The 14651-nt window shown below is 49.4% G+C and overlaps 1 protein-coding gene across 11 annotated transcripts in view; it reads left to right on the top strand.

The window, feature by feature from the left end:
- The window catches only part of ZHX3 (zinc fingers and homeoboxes 3), a 51053-nt gene that overhangs the window by 25009 nt on the left and 11393 nt on the right, over positions 1 to 14651 (top strand). For 2 of the 11 annotated variants that reach the window (XM_066978546.1, XM_066978547.1), the window contains exon 3: positions 10319 to 10517. The exons of 6 other annotated variants lie outside the window; for them this stretch is intronic. The gene's annotated coding sequence lies outside the window, so the exon portion shown is untranslated. Of the gene's footprint in view, positions 1 to 1772; positions 4480 to 4578; positions 9590 to 10318; positions 10518 to 10593; positions 14627 to 14651 lie in introns of those variants that run through there. 3 more of the 11 variants (XM_066978549.1, XM_066978550.1, XM_066978548.1) reach the window with 3 other exon arrangements.

Genomic DNA, 14651 nt, shown 5'->3' with positions numbered 1-14651 from the left:
AGAGAAGCTTGGCTTTCATCTCAGCCCTGCCTGGTCAGTGGAGGGGCACTGTGTAGTCCGTGCTTCTGCGTGTCTGTGGCAGCCCTTCCCAAAACCCCAAACCCTTTCCTCTCCAGGGTATCTTTGCCTGAACTATTAAATAGTGCATCGCTGTTGGTGTCTGCTCGGTGCTGTGAGGCTGGGCAGGTCCGGGGCAGGGCAGCAGCTTGGGACTGCTTCCTCCGGGGGCTGTAACCCTCAGGTTAGGGCTTTGGGGAAAGTTGGAAGCTGTTACCTAGGTGGCATGGAGATTTTGGGTAGGTCTTCCCTTAGGTTCTGCCTGCAGCCAGGAGGAGAATCGAATCCCCAGTATAGGGGGTGCACTGTATGCAAGCACTTCTGCAGTCTAACCTTCTTGGGTTTTATGATCCTCACCCTGGGACACATACGTGTAAGGCTGTAGGCTTCACTACATTGTGGGTCTTTTATTGGTTCACCCAACTTTGTGTGCTGGGGAGGCTGAGCTTCAAATTGGCATGCGGGTGTTTAGAAGTAAGATCCCACAGCTGTGCCTTGTGAGAGCCTTCAGAGCCCTCTTTTAGGGTGCCCTACAAGGAGGGGCTGTGGGGAGAGGCTAGGCAAGTGTCCCTTGGGGAAAATCTGATGTGCCATGGCAAGAACTGGCGGCAGAGGAAGGGAGCGATGAGGAGGTTAGCTGCAGTTTCCTAATGTTGATGGATTCCTGGGGTACTCGTCCAGCACACCCGCATGCTCTGGGGGACACAGGCGTTGTGTTCCTCACTGTAACTTGAATATCCTCGTATGAGCAAGGCTTGGCTGGGGGGCAGCTGGGGTCCCGTGGGACCATTGCTGAAGAACGTGTGTAATCCAGGAGGTGTGTAATCTTCACGGGCAGCTTTTCACTCACCAGCACTTGCCAGGTGTGATGAGGCTCGAGCCCAATTTAGAAGGGGGGAGAGGATGAAGGGTACAGATGGGAGCCGCTGGCCCTGAATTCTGAGGGCTGCCCCTAGTGATGGCGAAGTCCTTTGGGTGTGGAAGGAGATGGTCTGGAAGGGACTGACGCTGTGACTGTAGCTCTTTGGTGTCTGGGACGGTGTTGCAAACCGTTTTTCCACCTGTCACTGGAAGGTATGTACAGTTTTATGGCATTAATCCAGGGTGAGTTCACTTAATGAACCTCTCGATTGTTTTGCCTAACGCTGGCCACTCGAGTAAGCAGCTTGATACAAAGGTTTGCGTGATTATCTTAAGGACATTGCCCTTGCAGGGTTTGACTGTGAAGCTGCCTTGTGTGCTTCTGAGCTGACTGGAGACGTGTCCTGCACACCGTTAACGTTTCTTCCCCTTGTTCCCCTGATATTGCAGACGTCCATTCACTTAATCTCTTCCCGGCAGGTGATTATGGGCTTGTATATGGGAGGAATTCCTGCTGCCCTGAGCTTTATCCAGCTTGACACGCTGTCGTTTTGCTGCAATATCATTGAGGTGCTTCCAAGTCTGCTTCTCTCCCAGCCCAAGGAAGAAAACAATTGCCTGGAGAAACGGCGTTGGGTTGTTGTTTGCCTCCTTTGTCCACAGTGTCTGGATTTTTATTTTTTTTTTCACAATTGGCAGTAGCTAAATAACTTCAACTTCTGGGCTTTCAAACTCTAAGCAGAATTAAGATGAAGTAACATTGAGCAGCTTCGGGACAGTAACTGAGAAAGTGACCCATTCTTGTGAAACGTAAGTGCCACAGTGTGTTTTTTCACGGTGTATTTTGTGCATCTGTTTTCCTGTTGATCTGCACGACAGCCGGGGTGCCTCCAGCTGCCACGTGGATCTGGGGGAGCGGGGAGCTGCGGTTGCAGCTGCTTGGGATTGGGGTGCCCAGGCTGCCCCGGCCAGGCTGCAGCCCCGTGGCCTCCAGCACCTCCACTCTTCTAGATGGACGCCTCTACAAAATGTCCCAGCCCTGGGAGCCAGGACTTCGGGATGAAAATCTGTCGGGCAGTTCTTGGGTACAGTCTCAGCAAATGCTCGTCCTGCCCCAAGCACTGAGAAGCGACGGGTTGCACGCTGCAGCAGGCAGAGCTGTGCTGGGGTTTGGACGGATCCTGTAAATTCACCTTGTCTAGAAGCGTGCCTTCATCTCCCTGAGTGTGGCTCTGATTTGAACTGCTGACCTAGAAACGAACGGCTCCGTCATGCTGTTACCAAGCCCCTGAGCCAGCCCGATTCCTGTATTTGCAGACAGCCTGCTGACACAGCACGACCGTTATTTTGGCGTTGTGGTCCCCTGTGCTGACTCCTCCCGCAGTTTGGTCTCTCGTGCTATTTTCCGAGTTATGTTGAACAGAGTTAATAATTTATGCTATGCCATTCATCCTAATGATGGTGGGGAACGTTTTAGACTGCTGTAATGAGACTGCCCTCCATTTCTCTCCGAAAAAGAAGCGAGCCTTTTGGAAAAAAAAAAGTCTTTTTTGCTATTCCCTCTTTCTCTGAGGGAATAGCATAGGCTGTGATGCTTGGGGTGCTATAGATTGGGATTTTGCAATGAGAGCTTTTCCACTTTCACTTGAGAGGCTGGGAAATTTTAGACCCCTGAAAGAGCTTTTCTCCAAGCTAGCTAAATCAGTTCTAATGAAATGAGAGCTTTCAGATAGGCAAAGTGATTTTTTTTAATTGACTCTCATTTCACTTAATTCCCTGGTTATTCCCTTATTCCCCCCGAAGGACGTTGTTTCTGTTCTGCATCCCATCTAGTCCAGCTTGCACAGTTGTTTGCAAAGGGTGGGATGGTTTCAAGAGGACAAAATGCAGCAGTCAGCTCTCGTTTAAGCAGCATCGTGATAGAAAACAGGCACAAGCCCTTTCTCTTTTTTCTCCCATCACTCCCCCTTGTCACCTGTCTGCATGTCTGATTTGGGCAAATAAGCCAGCTCTTAGTAAGCTCTATTTGCTGTTGTCACTGGGAGGGGTAAAAAGTCCTGGAACCTGCCTGCCTTTATGGCTTTTTTCTGTTTTTTTTTTTTCTTTGTTCTCTCTTCTCTGGGCAATTCGTCTGGATTTTTGAAAGAAGTATTACTTAATGGTGTCGGTAAATTACACAAGTGGCCAAAAAGCAGTTCTGAATCCATGCAGCAGGAGTTTATAGGAAACAGGCTTGGTACTGATAGGAAGCCTTGCCTGCCTGGTTAAAAATTGATGGACACTCTTTACTCTGAGTGTCGGGATGGACCAGCTGTCCTCCAGCGGTCCCTCCCAATCCTGGTTGTTGTGTGTTTCTGTGACATCCACGGAGGCCCCAAAATAGGAGCTCAGGAGATGAGCCAGCAATGCGGCTCAGCAGCTGCCTTAATTCTGCAAGTGGGGCTGCACAGAAAAAGCATCACGCTTTTGAGGTGAGCCAGTACCTGTGGGGCCGAAACCAAGATTTCTGCTGCTCTTGGCACTCCTGCGGGCTGATGCCATGGGAACGAGACCCAAATCCCACACGGATTGGGGCCTGTGGGGTTGGCATGTCGCTGTTAAAACCCACAGCTGCCTGACTGTCTGCTGCTACAGGCGATGGATGAGCTGATAGCAAGAGGTACATGCCTCTCTGCGTCCGTGTGAACAGAGAAAATAGTGAGTACTTAGAAAATACAGCTGTTGGAGATGTACTAATAACTTCACACTCGGCTGCACACACAGAAAGTGGGGCTTTCCTGATTGTGATCTGTATGTGTGTAATTTCAAAACCTATGGCAGAGACCTGAAGACAGGTTCTGTATGGCTTGGCAGTAATTGGGCAGTATTTGCATAATGATAGTAATTTCCTTGTTCTCATTTCCTAAATTTGGTTTGCAAGACCATACTGAAATGTGACTTAGAGCTGTAAGCATTTCTCTCTGTTGGCGGCTGGAAACGAAGTGTTAGCTGAGAATACTTACAGAAATAAGTGTTCAGTGTTAGACTAAATTGAATAATATGGTGGTGTTCATATCTTAATCTTCCAAATAGTGCTCTTAAATTTGCTACAGTGATGTCTGAAAAGCTTAAAAATAATAAACTCTATTGTACAGAGCTTTGAATACAGAGTGGAGGCTTAGTGATTGCTGGCATTTTGTGGGTATAGTCGCTAATGCATGGCAAGGAAGCAATTCTCCCAGCATGCCTGAATTTCTTAACCGAATTTCCTCGTATTAAGGCCTTGTGATCCACAAATTAATTAGTACATCAATATTTTGAATAAAGGCTCGCAGGAAACCTCAGTCCCCGTACCAAGCCCCTTTGCGTAGGCCGTCATACCACCTTAAAACACCTCTCGTTTTCCCCGCGTGGCTGCCAAAAGCTGCTTGCATCCAGCAGCTATTCAGTAGCATACGTGAAGTGGGCTGGTGAGCTCATGTTCCACCCAGCGAGAGGCACCACCAGCTGACTTTCGGCAACGAGCTGAAGTCCTGAACGAGCCTCGGCATCTGATTTTTAGCCCGTGTTCCCTGCAATAAGGTAACGAACCAACTCCTAACCTTCCGCCGTGAGAATAGTCAAACTCCTGGCGATTTATTTATTTTAATGGCATCAGGAATTCAAAAATTGAGGGCTCTGGGGAATCAAGAGTCTAAGGGAGAGCTTGGAAAAGAGGGTTCTGGCTTTGCTGATTTTTCTCGGAAGACGTCTGTGTTGCTCTGCATAATTCCCCTGCATCCTTGTGAATGGATTTTTAAATAAGGAGTTGCAGAGGGCAGCTTCGGAAATGGCCGGTGAGACCAGCAGGCATGGTTTAAAAATCCAGCAGAAAAAAAAACAGAAGGGGGAGGGGAGGAGGACGTGATTTGTTTATCACAACTGTACTTGAAACTAATTTTAAATGTCTGTCTTCAGAGAGTAAGGAAATTCCTTCAGCTTCCAGCAGTAAATAACTGGGATGCTTTTAGCTCACAGCTGACCTACAGAGGATGGTGAGCTTTCAACGCAAAAAATAATTGCCTCTCCATGGATAATCCATTCCAAGTCTCGCTAAACAGCCGGAGGAAGTGAAGAATCCTGACAAGCACGGTTCATATCACAACTAACCCTTGAACTTTGTTCTGTTTCTCTGCCTGCTGCCCAGAGCAGCTTGACAAATGGTTTTGAACAAATCTAGTTTTCAAACCAAAGAGCAGGTGACAGGGATTGCTTTTGGCTGGCAGGTGCTCGGTTGGGATTCTGGTATCTCCAGCCCATGGAAATCTAGAATGAAATCCCCAATCCGTTTTTCTCTTGGTGCCAATCCTAAAAGAGGTAGTGATTGTTTTAAAGAAGGGGAGAAGAAAGGCTGTCTCATGTGAGCAATCTGGGGTCAGTGAATAAGGGTTTGGTAGTTGGGCTATATATTTCTCCATAACCACTCTTCTTGGTGGTGAAGTACCTGATGCTTGCTGTGTTGCAGACTTCTGAAGGTCAGATTCCCATCAAGCATCTCAGCAAAGGCTTTGGCCATTTGGAAGCTGAGCTCTCTGAATGATCTGCCCCACTGTATGCCAGCATAAACTGTTGGGAAGTGGGGACTTCTGGAAGTCTTGTCACTTATGTAGGTACTAAAAAGGAGCCGGGCTCTTTTGGAAAACTGTGTTCCAGCTGAAGGAGCTGAAAACTTACCAATCTGGCCATATGTTTCTGAAGTTCTTGTGGTTCAATGCTTTGGGCCAGGATGTTGGCTATTTAAGGCAATGGAAGAAAACCCTGTGCCCCTCTTGCACAGTAGGTATGTGAACTCAAAGCATTAGGACAATGGTGACTCTAGAATTAGATGGTGTCCCTAATTTCCCTCTTCAGTTTTAAGTGGATGCAGCATTCTTCACTTACAATCTCAACTGTTGTGTTGCATTGTTGTATGGGGTTGAACATCTGCCCCTTCCAGCCACAAAAGTGGCTGTGTTCCAGTGGCGGGTGGTTTCTTTCTATTCAGGGATCCTCTGAGGCCTGGAAATGCTTAAGCATTAGGCATGACATACTGTCAGCTGCTGCAGAGCCCCTTGGCTCTCCTCCTTTCAACATCCACGGGACCAGAGTAGGCGATCGTGGCTCACCTGTGCCCCATACCTGGCACAAACTCTGGCACTGCCGAAGGGGGAGCGGGGCTGCAGCAGAAGCCTGGTCGTCCATCGCAGAAAGCGTTTGTGGTCCCAGCTCCCACAGGAGGAGAGGGAAGCTCTGTTGTCAGCTCCTCTTAGCGAGGTCTTGATGCAGAAGGAAACATAACCCAGAAGCTGGAGTTTGAAGACTTACCAAAGCAGAAAAATTGGCTTTGTCACCCTCCGGTGATATCCTTTTAGGTAGCTGTGCCGTGTGGGGCTGCAATTCTACCGCTTACCCTTTCGTTGCTTGCAAACAAAATGAAAACGTGGCTTGGAGTCCAGGGAAGGCAGTGCTGCTGGGAGCCTGGGGCCTGATCCTTCGCTGCTTGTGCAGCAGCCCTGGGCTCACCTGTCCTGCTGGGTGGCAGGGAAGGGCGACGGGGAACAGCGGTGGCATGGGCTGGGCCTCTGCCAAGATGGTGGGCCTCCACCAGACAGGCCTCTGCAGGGATGGTGGGCCTCTGCCAAGATGGTGGGCCTCCATTAGACAGGCCTTCAAAGGCATGGTGGGCCTCTGCCAAGCTAGTGGGCCTCCATTAGACAGGCCTTCACTGGGATGGCGGGCCTTTGCCAAGATGGTGGGCCTCCACCAGACAGGCCTCCACCGTGGTGCTTTGCCCCGCATTAGGAAGGGTTGGGGTGCTCAAGCAGAGCAGGGAATGAGCTGCCAGTCCCCCGTGCGTTTCTCAGCGTAGTATGTTCTTCCCCCAGCATTGTGCTGGTGATTGACTGGTGTTTTCTCGGCAAAAGGCTCCTGAATATTCATTTGGCTGATGGGAGATGAGAGTATGGTAGCGCCTTGAAATCAGCTTGGGGAGGGGAAGCAAGCAAAACTGCCTTTTTCTCGCTACTGTTGCTACTCGAGCTGTGTCAAATACATACTTCACACGGATAAATGATTGCAGAGACCTGAGCCTACCCTTGTAAAGCAGAAATTACAGCGCTGGCATACTTGCCATCCTCATTCAAAAGCCCATTCCTCATTATAATGACTTTATACATATTATTTCAGCTCAAAATGCCATTTCTCTTCTCCCCACCCATTTCCTTTACTGGCTGTGACATACAGGAACTACACCCATGGCTTGACTAGCCTCTCCTGACCTTTTGTAACTTGGCTCCAAACTCATTTTTTTGGGTCTTTTGCAAAACACTGTCAGAAGGGAAAAATCCTTTGTTAAAACACAGCCAACTCCTGCCTCAACGTGGAACAGTTTGTTCTGCTGAAAGAATGAGCCAGTTCAGTGAGCAGAAAAACATTGCCATAAACCAGCGTATTCAATAAGCTGCAAAAGCGATCGGCTGCACTCTGCGTCTGAAAGGACAACTCTGAAGCAGGATCCGTGGGGGGAGAAAAATCCACGATCCCGACCTGCCAGCCCTGTTTCCTTGCTTTCAGCTGAAGCGTTTTGCAGCTGTCTTTTTGGTTATAGCGACTGTAAGTGGGGAAATGGGAGCTGATGGCGAGCCAGAACGCAACGCAGCTCACAGAGCTAGCATATTGCAAAAGGGCATGGGGAATGAAGTAATCCAAAAATGCTCAGCTGGGAAGGGGGTGCGGCGCTGTAATAGTCCTCAGTCGCTGCTGCAGATGATCAGCTCCAGCACCCCACATTTGGTGTCTGGTACTATTTAGTAGCTCAGTTTAGTCCTTCCCACTCACGTCCCACATCTCATTTTAAAATCTGGACCTTGGAGTCCTTTACCCTACACTCAGTTTCCCCGGAATCGCTGCCCTTATGTGGCTGCTCAGTAACTGGTGATCAGCCTGTCTTCAGCAAGCCTTTCTTCATTGCACAAGAGCCTTGGATGCTTGGTGAGAAAACTGTGTGACCCTCTAGCAGGCCTTTGTTTTTGTGGTCCTGCAGTGGGATCGTTTCAGTCACGAAATAAAAGCTGATGCTGGTTTTCTTGTAGCAGTAAATGTTGTGATAATGCCTAGAGCTGTGGTTCCTGAGCTCGGGGTGGTGGCCCCCAAGTAGGGTCACCCATCTGGAAGTGGATGTGCAAACCTGGAAGTGGGGTTGTGAGCAGAAGTGCTTGGGAAATGCGGTTTAGAGGCTTCCCACAAAATGACTTGCCCTGGTGCTGGGCAGTCTGCAGCTGTGCTGAGAGCACAGCGGGCTTGTGTGCTTCGTCTGCTCTCTTGCCGTAGGGGGCTCAGGCCTGTGAACGCTTCTTCAGTTTCTCCTAGCACCTCCTGCTGATTTAGAAGACTCAAGTATTTTTGCCAGAACCGTAACAGTGACCAAGCTCTAACTCTAGTTCTTGTTTTGCTTTGGGAACCATGAGTCTTCACTCCAAGCTCCCCCAGTTTTTGGCTTGGAGCTCATTGACAGCTTCCAATAATAAAAATACAGAGAGGTATATTTTAGTCCTTAATCTGTCCGTTTTCACATGGATTCCAAAGAGCTAACTCTACCAAAGCTGATCTTGCTCTGTCTAAATGGTGATACTTGACAATAATCTCTACACGTGCAACTCTGGACACGGTGTGGCAGAATATTACCCTTCTGAGCATGTGTGGCCATTTTAGATGTCAGTGATCAAGCAGCAATCACAAAGAGATCCCTCTCACAATTAAAGCAAAAGCAGACCTCCTAGAGAAAGCACGAGGGACTGAAATCAGAGCCCCTGTGCACTTGTAAACATGACTGGCCCTGCCTAGGCACAAGCCAACCTGCTGGTATTCACCAGCCGAGTGCGAGGTGATGGGGGGCGCAGATGCCGATGAGCTGTGGGACTTCTTGAAGCCCTGTTAATGCTGTCTGGTGTCCTCTGCTGGTAGCGTTCACCTCAGAGCTGGCTGTGCGGATAGATGATTGTCTGTCTGCCGGATCGTTTCCTCTGGGGCAACGCCAGGAATGTTTTGCAACATGGACAAAATGTGAGGATCGAAGCTATGCGTGGAGGTGGGTCCCCGGGACGCCGGGAGTGTAAACCCTGCTGAGGTAGTGTGACTCGGAGCAAATCTGTAATGAAGCCTGCATGCTAAAAGAGATTTTTGTTTGAAGATGTCAAGGGTGTGATTGCATAACGTTTATTTGGTCCTTGGTCAAATGGATGGGAGCAGAGGAAAAAGAGTGAGTGAATTAGTGGTGGTAACGTTCACACAGAAGCACGCAAAGCTCGGAGGGATGATCACTGGTTTTGTTTTGATGTGTGGTGTGTTTTTTATTCCTGACGTTCTATTGAAATATAGCACACAGGCTTGTCTCTAAGGGGGGCACATTGCCAATAGTCTAAAGGTTATATTATCCTAGTGACCTATTTTTATACTCTAATCGCGTTCCGTTTCAGCCACCCCTCTCTAGCCTTCCATCTCGCTCGGGTTTGTGCTCATCTGAAAAAAGCTGAGATAATTACCATTAGTCCCTGAGTGCTAATGGAGAAAAGCAGCCTCTACCCAGGTAACGAAGACAAAGGCAAGTTGCTGCTGTTCTGAAAGTACGAGACCGATCCGAAAAGGTAGCTCACAGATCGGTGGTGACTTGAAACAGGTCAGTGCAAAATGCGGCAGGGTAGAGGAGAGGTCTTCTCTTACAGGCGTGCTTTAAATGGAGAGGTGCAGCAGCTTGTAGAAGGACGAAATTTTAATGAATAGCTCTGTTTAACTACCCTAAATGAAAATGACGCTTTTCTACTTCAGGCCTGCCAAGTAATGGAGAATGACTGCGATTGTTCAGCCAGCCAGCTTCCATTGCCTTTAAACTGTGTGCGCATTTGCAAAGCCAGGCGTAAGCTACAAAGCACCCCGAACAGTCGGCATAAAGAGAAATTGTTCCTTAGCACAAATGTTGACTATGCGATGCTGCTGGGAGCTTGAAACTGCTGAAATCGGTGCGTGTGTTTGTACATTTGTGTGGCACCGAATAGTAAGATATGAAGAGGCTTTGCTTGTCTCGGGCTGCTGCTGTTTTACTGCTCGTGGCTCTCCCTGTTGTTGCCGAGCGCACCTGACACTGGAGTGCCTGCAGCGCAGCAGCGATCTGTGCCCAAGGGGAGAGTCTCACTAAGTGTTCCCTCACGGGATCTGGCAGTCCTTTGCAGGGTTAAACCCCTGCAGAATGAGGTGCGTGGTGGTCTCGGTGTGGGCTCTGGGTGGCAGAGAAGTGGTGGGCTGACTGCCCCCAGGCAGGCGGTACCTATAGGCGCGCACCGTAGGCGATGGCACGGTGTGGAGATGCGCGCTGCTCACCTGGGTGATGCTCTGGTGCTGGTGCTTTTAGGCTGCTGGAGAAGATCTATGCCGTGAGCGCCCTTCCAGCTGCAGGCCTTGCAGTCCCAGGGATGCACAGCCACAGACCGGGACCGGAGGAGCTCCGCGGGCTCCGTGCTGCCTCGCAACCTGCCCAATCCTGCCTTTCCTTCTCTGATACAGAGCCACACTGGCACAGCTAAAAGGGACATCCCGTCCACACCCAGGAGGTGAGGTGTGCTCTGGAGAGGTGGGCTCTTCTCTCTGTGTCTGTCCGTGCTGAACGCAGGAGTACTTAGAGAGGTCTTTGCCAGTCACTGCCACGTGTCCATCCACGTAGCACGTCCCCGGGACGGATGAACGGGGTTTGTCTGGGTGGTGCTGCTGCTGCATGCCCTCGCCCCATACTTTGTTGTGCTCTTGTTGTACTCAAAGCCCGTGGCTCCAGGGCTGTGGAGAGGAAGCCCTGGTTAGAGCTGTCGTGGGACAGACCTTCACCTCTTCTCCTCTCAGCTGGGAACTGCAGGAGGCTCCAGCCTTCCCCTCTCCCGCCAGCCCAAGCAGGGCATGTTTTGGCAATAAGCTGGATAATTAATATAGCTGATGAACTCCTACATAATTTCTCATGAAGGGACTCAAAATGCAAAACAAATGTTAATGACTAACCCGAGAAAAAGAGTCCCGGGACTGCCGTGGCCGGTGGCAGCAGAGGGACTGTGCCCTCGCTGCCGCACAGACCTGGTGTTCCCTTGCCCTCCCGAGCGCCCAGGTAAATGCACCCAGTCCCAGCTCTGGCACCCGGTGCTGTGCTGTGCTGCGGGGTCACCCGCTCCGAAACGCGCCGGGATCTCCCTCTGGGATGCTGGGTGGTGGGAGGGGGAAGGCAGCTCACCCCCCGGGGTCTGGTCGCTGTCGACAGCACCGGCTCTGGGTTGCTGACCTCCAAATTTTTCTACCTGCCGTCCTCTGCTTGCTGCTTGCTGGTGGAAAGGTGGGGAGTCCACAGATGACTTCCCAAGGGAAGGATTGCGTCTTCCGGGCCTTGCTACAGGTAGGACATAAAGGGAAGGGAAGAAAACACTCAAATGGCAACTTTTTTTCCTTCTTTAATTTTTTTTTCCATGTTATGATATCAACCAGGGCCCGCAGAGTTTGAGCTGAAAAACAAGCCGCTTTTATTTGAAGTGCCAATATTGTGCTTGGCTCCCTATGAGACAGAAACATCAACTTTGTCCCTGACCTGGGGAGTGCGTCTGCCTGCCTAGCAGGCACAGAAAGTGTTGAGAAAACTGTTATTTTACTTCTATTTTGGTGTTGATCTTTTTTTTTCCCCCTTTAACCGAGCACTTTATGCTTCGGCAGAGCTGCGTCCAGCACCGGAGTCCCCACGGCAGGATTTTGTCACCCGGGACGTCGGTGGGGAGCACGTCCCTGCTGGGAGCATCGCTGGCGTTTGCTGGGCTGGGGGCAGAGCTGCTGTCCCCGTATGGGACGGGGGGACCACAGCTGCTGCGGGGCCATGTGCTGGATGTCTTTTGATGCCACGTGGTGGGTTTCCTTGTTGCTGTTTCTAGGCGAGGTTTGCAAAAGGTCACAAAATTAATCTTCTAACTGGGGACCTTGGCGCTGCGCAGAACGAATGTTTTGCATTAACAACCTAACTCATTAATTCACTGAAACATTTAAAACCAAACCAGTTGTATCCAGCCAAGCTGGAAAAAGCTGAAAGTTCATACTCAGCAGTGCTGATTTCGAAACCTCCCTTTGTTAATCTCTGCAGAAGTAAATTTTCTGAAGTTGTTAAGCTCACTTTGACCAGTCTCTCGGCATTGTTTTCCTCATCAGACCCAGAGCAGCTCTGGGGCGAGCTGGTGGCGTGTACCTGGGCCTGCCGTCGGGACAGGAACTGGCTCGGATGCCTTATGGGGGAACGCTTCAAGCAGCGTTTGGGGTTCAGGGCTGGTCAGAAATGCCATGCCGTGTTAACAGACAGCGATCCTGAGTTTAACATTTTCCGTCTTCCTCCTCTGTTCCTTCTTTCCCAGTCGCTAGGGGTGTTTATATCGCCGCCCGGCACGTCTCGTGGAACCGCAAACCAACCTGAGCCACTTGTCTAGCTTTGTGCCTGCCTGGTGCAAAGGTGCCAGGGGTCCCCCACGTCGCAGGACCACGTGCGTGGGTCCCACCTCAGAGGTTGCATCTGCCCCCAGTCCCCTCCCGATGCTTCATTGAGAAGGTGGCCGTGCCTGCAGCCCATTCGTTAGTTCCCTGCGAGCATCTCGGGTGCCAAATCCATTGCACTCTGCCTGAAGTCATTTTTCCTTCGAATTTCCAGCAGCAGGTTTAAGTACGCAGGTCATTTGAGCGGTGGCTGCTGCTCGCTGTGCTACCCCTCTATTAAATTAGCAGGTGTCGATTAAATAGGGACCATCAGTTGAGGCACGATCCCTTTTTCTTCCTGTCAGCAGGGTAGCTGTTCCATGCAGCTCATCTTTCTTCCAGTTGATCATAAAGTAACACGTAGTAAATCGAGTCCTTCACACGTGGCTGTGCAAATTGGTCGGAGGCATTCGCAGTGGTGGTATACTGAGTCCCGCCGTAAGGCTGGTTGTTAATTGAATAATTTTTCTGCCATTAATTTAACCTATCCGTTAAACATCCTTGCTTGTTTCAATGACAGAGATCAGTGAATTGTACGTTCTGTTATATATTAGCGGTGTATTAAAGCATTAGTACATTCCAGAAGGTGAGCAGTGAATAAAACATGCTCTTAACATGTGGTTATGCAACTGTTCCGTGGAAATGAAACGGACAAACAGTACACTTGATTAATTTTTTTCCTAGTAAATTGGCACTGTGATTCACTTCCAGCTAAATTTGCAATCTGTGTTCTCAGGTGGCATTAATATTGGATCCCCAGCAGGAGAGCTGTGTTGGCTGGTGCTGCTTTGATTGCATTTTTAACGGAACTTGTTGGAGAGAGCACTGAGCTTGATGCAAATGCGCGGGTAAATGAAACGCAGAGCTTTTAGGTTCTCTGTAGGTGGGTCCGACCGTTCACATTTACCCCAAATAATTCTGACTGCATGCTCTGAAGAGGCACTCGGCTAAAAGGGCACAATGGGGGGCTTTGTGCATCTCGATTGCCCTGTATCAAATTCTCCCCGTCGACAGATAAAAACAGTCTTTTTGTGGTGAATCTGTAGCGACAACGTAAGATCCATCTGAGACGTGAGCTGTCTCCAGTAACAGCGATGCTGGAACTGGATCTCCACTGGCCGTTTGCTGGAAACCAAAGACTTTGCAAAGTGCCCAGCAGCTTCTCCCTGGCCTGCGTGAGAGCTGCAGGATGAGATTAAGCCAGCATCGGTGCAAACCTGGTGCAGTAAAGGAGGGGAAGGCAGCTCTGCAGATCTCCGTGCAGCAACAGAATTCACTTTTACTGCTGCCTCCGTGACGCCAAACTCCTTTCAGCCTTTAAAGCTATATTTTGTAGCCTTCAGGCCGTTCTCATTGTTTTTTTCCTAATTGACTCGACTTGGAAAGGTCATCATACCCTGCTAGATTGTGTAATATTTAACTTAGCATCAAAAATGAGGATCTTGGGATTGGTGTCAAATTGATGCTGTTCCCTGCTGAATAGCAAAGCCCATTCATAGTCATCCAAGTATTCTGCTTGCTAATGCTCATGAATAACTTTCTGGCCCTCTGCAGAGGGAAAGACTAACCACGAGAAGGTGGGATAAGAGCAGCATAAAGCAGGTATTGAGCGCATGAAATTCGCGCCGTCTAAATCCAGGTCGCAGCTTTAATGCTTTTTTATTTATAGATTTTTTCAAGTTATAATTTCTAGCTTTTCATGAAGCTTTAGCATAGCAAACAGTCTTTTCTGACGCCAAGTTCAGTGATGACTAACGCTATTTACAGGGCTGTTTTGTAATCTCAGATCAGCCCACATTAACGGGAAGTTACGTTTTCCCATCAGTCTTTTAAATTGTGCCGGAGAGTTGCTGAGCCCAGAATTGCCCAGCCGGGCTCTCCTATTTGCAAGCTGACATAATTTTTTCCAGAACAGCATTTTAAAAAATTTCAAATGAAGTTACAGAGGTCAGATCATACTTCCTCAGTCTGATTTTTGCTTTAGGATCTTTCATTCCTCTGGTCTAAAAGCTACCAACAAAAATAAGGCAGAGTTGCTCTTGCATAAGCACCACAAAGTCATTTTCCTGGTCTGCATTTCTCTGTGCATGGGGTCAGCTCGGCATACCTGACATGAGAGCTCCGGGTGCACAGCTGCTTTAACTGGTAGGAGTTGGCTCTGGGGTCATCTGGTAGGATGGTAAGTTGTTTTTTTATAGTTTAAG

Source organism: Anser cygnoides, chromosome 16 (genome assembly GCF_040182565.1).
Source record: "Anser cygnoides isolate HZ-2024a breed goose chromosome 16, Taihu_goose_T2T_genome, whole genome shotgun sequence".
Classification (NCBI taxonomy): domain Eukaryota; kingdom Metazoa; phylum Chordata; class Aves; order Anseriformes; family Anatidae; genus Anser; species Anser cygnoides.
The sequence above is the reverse complement of the archived record's forward strand: the minus strand, read 5'-3'. Positions and strand labels throughout refer to the sequence as shown.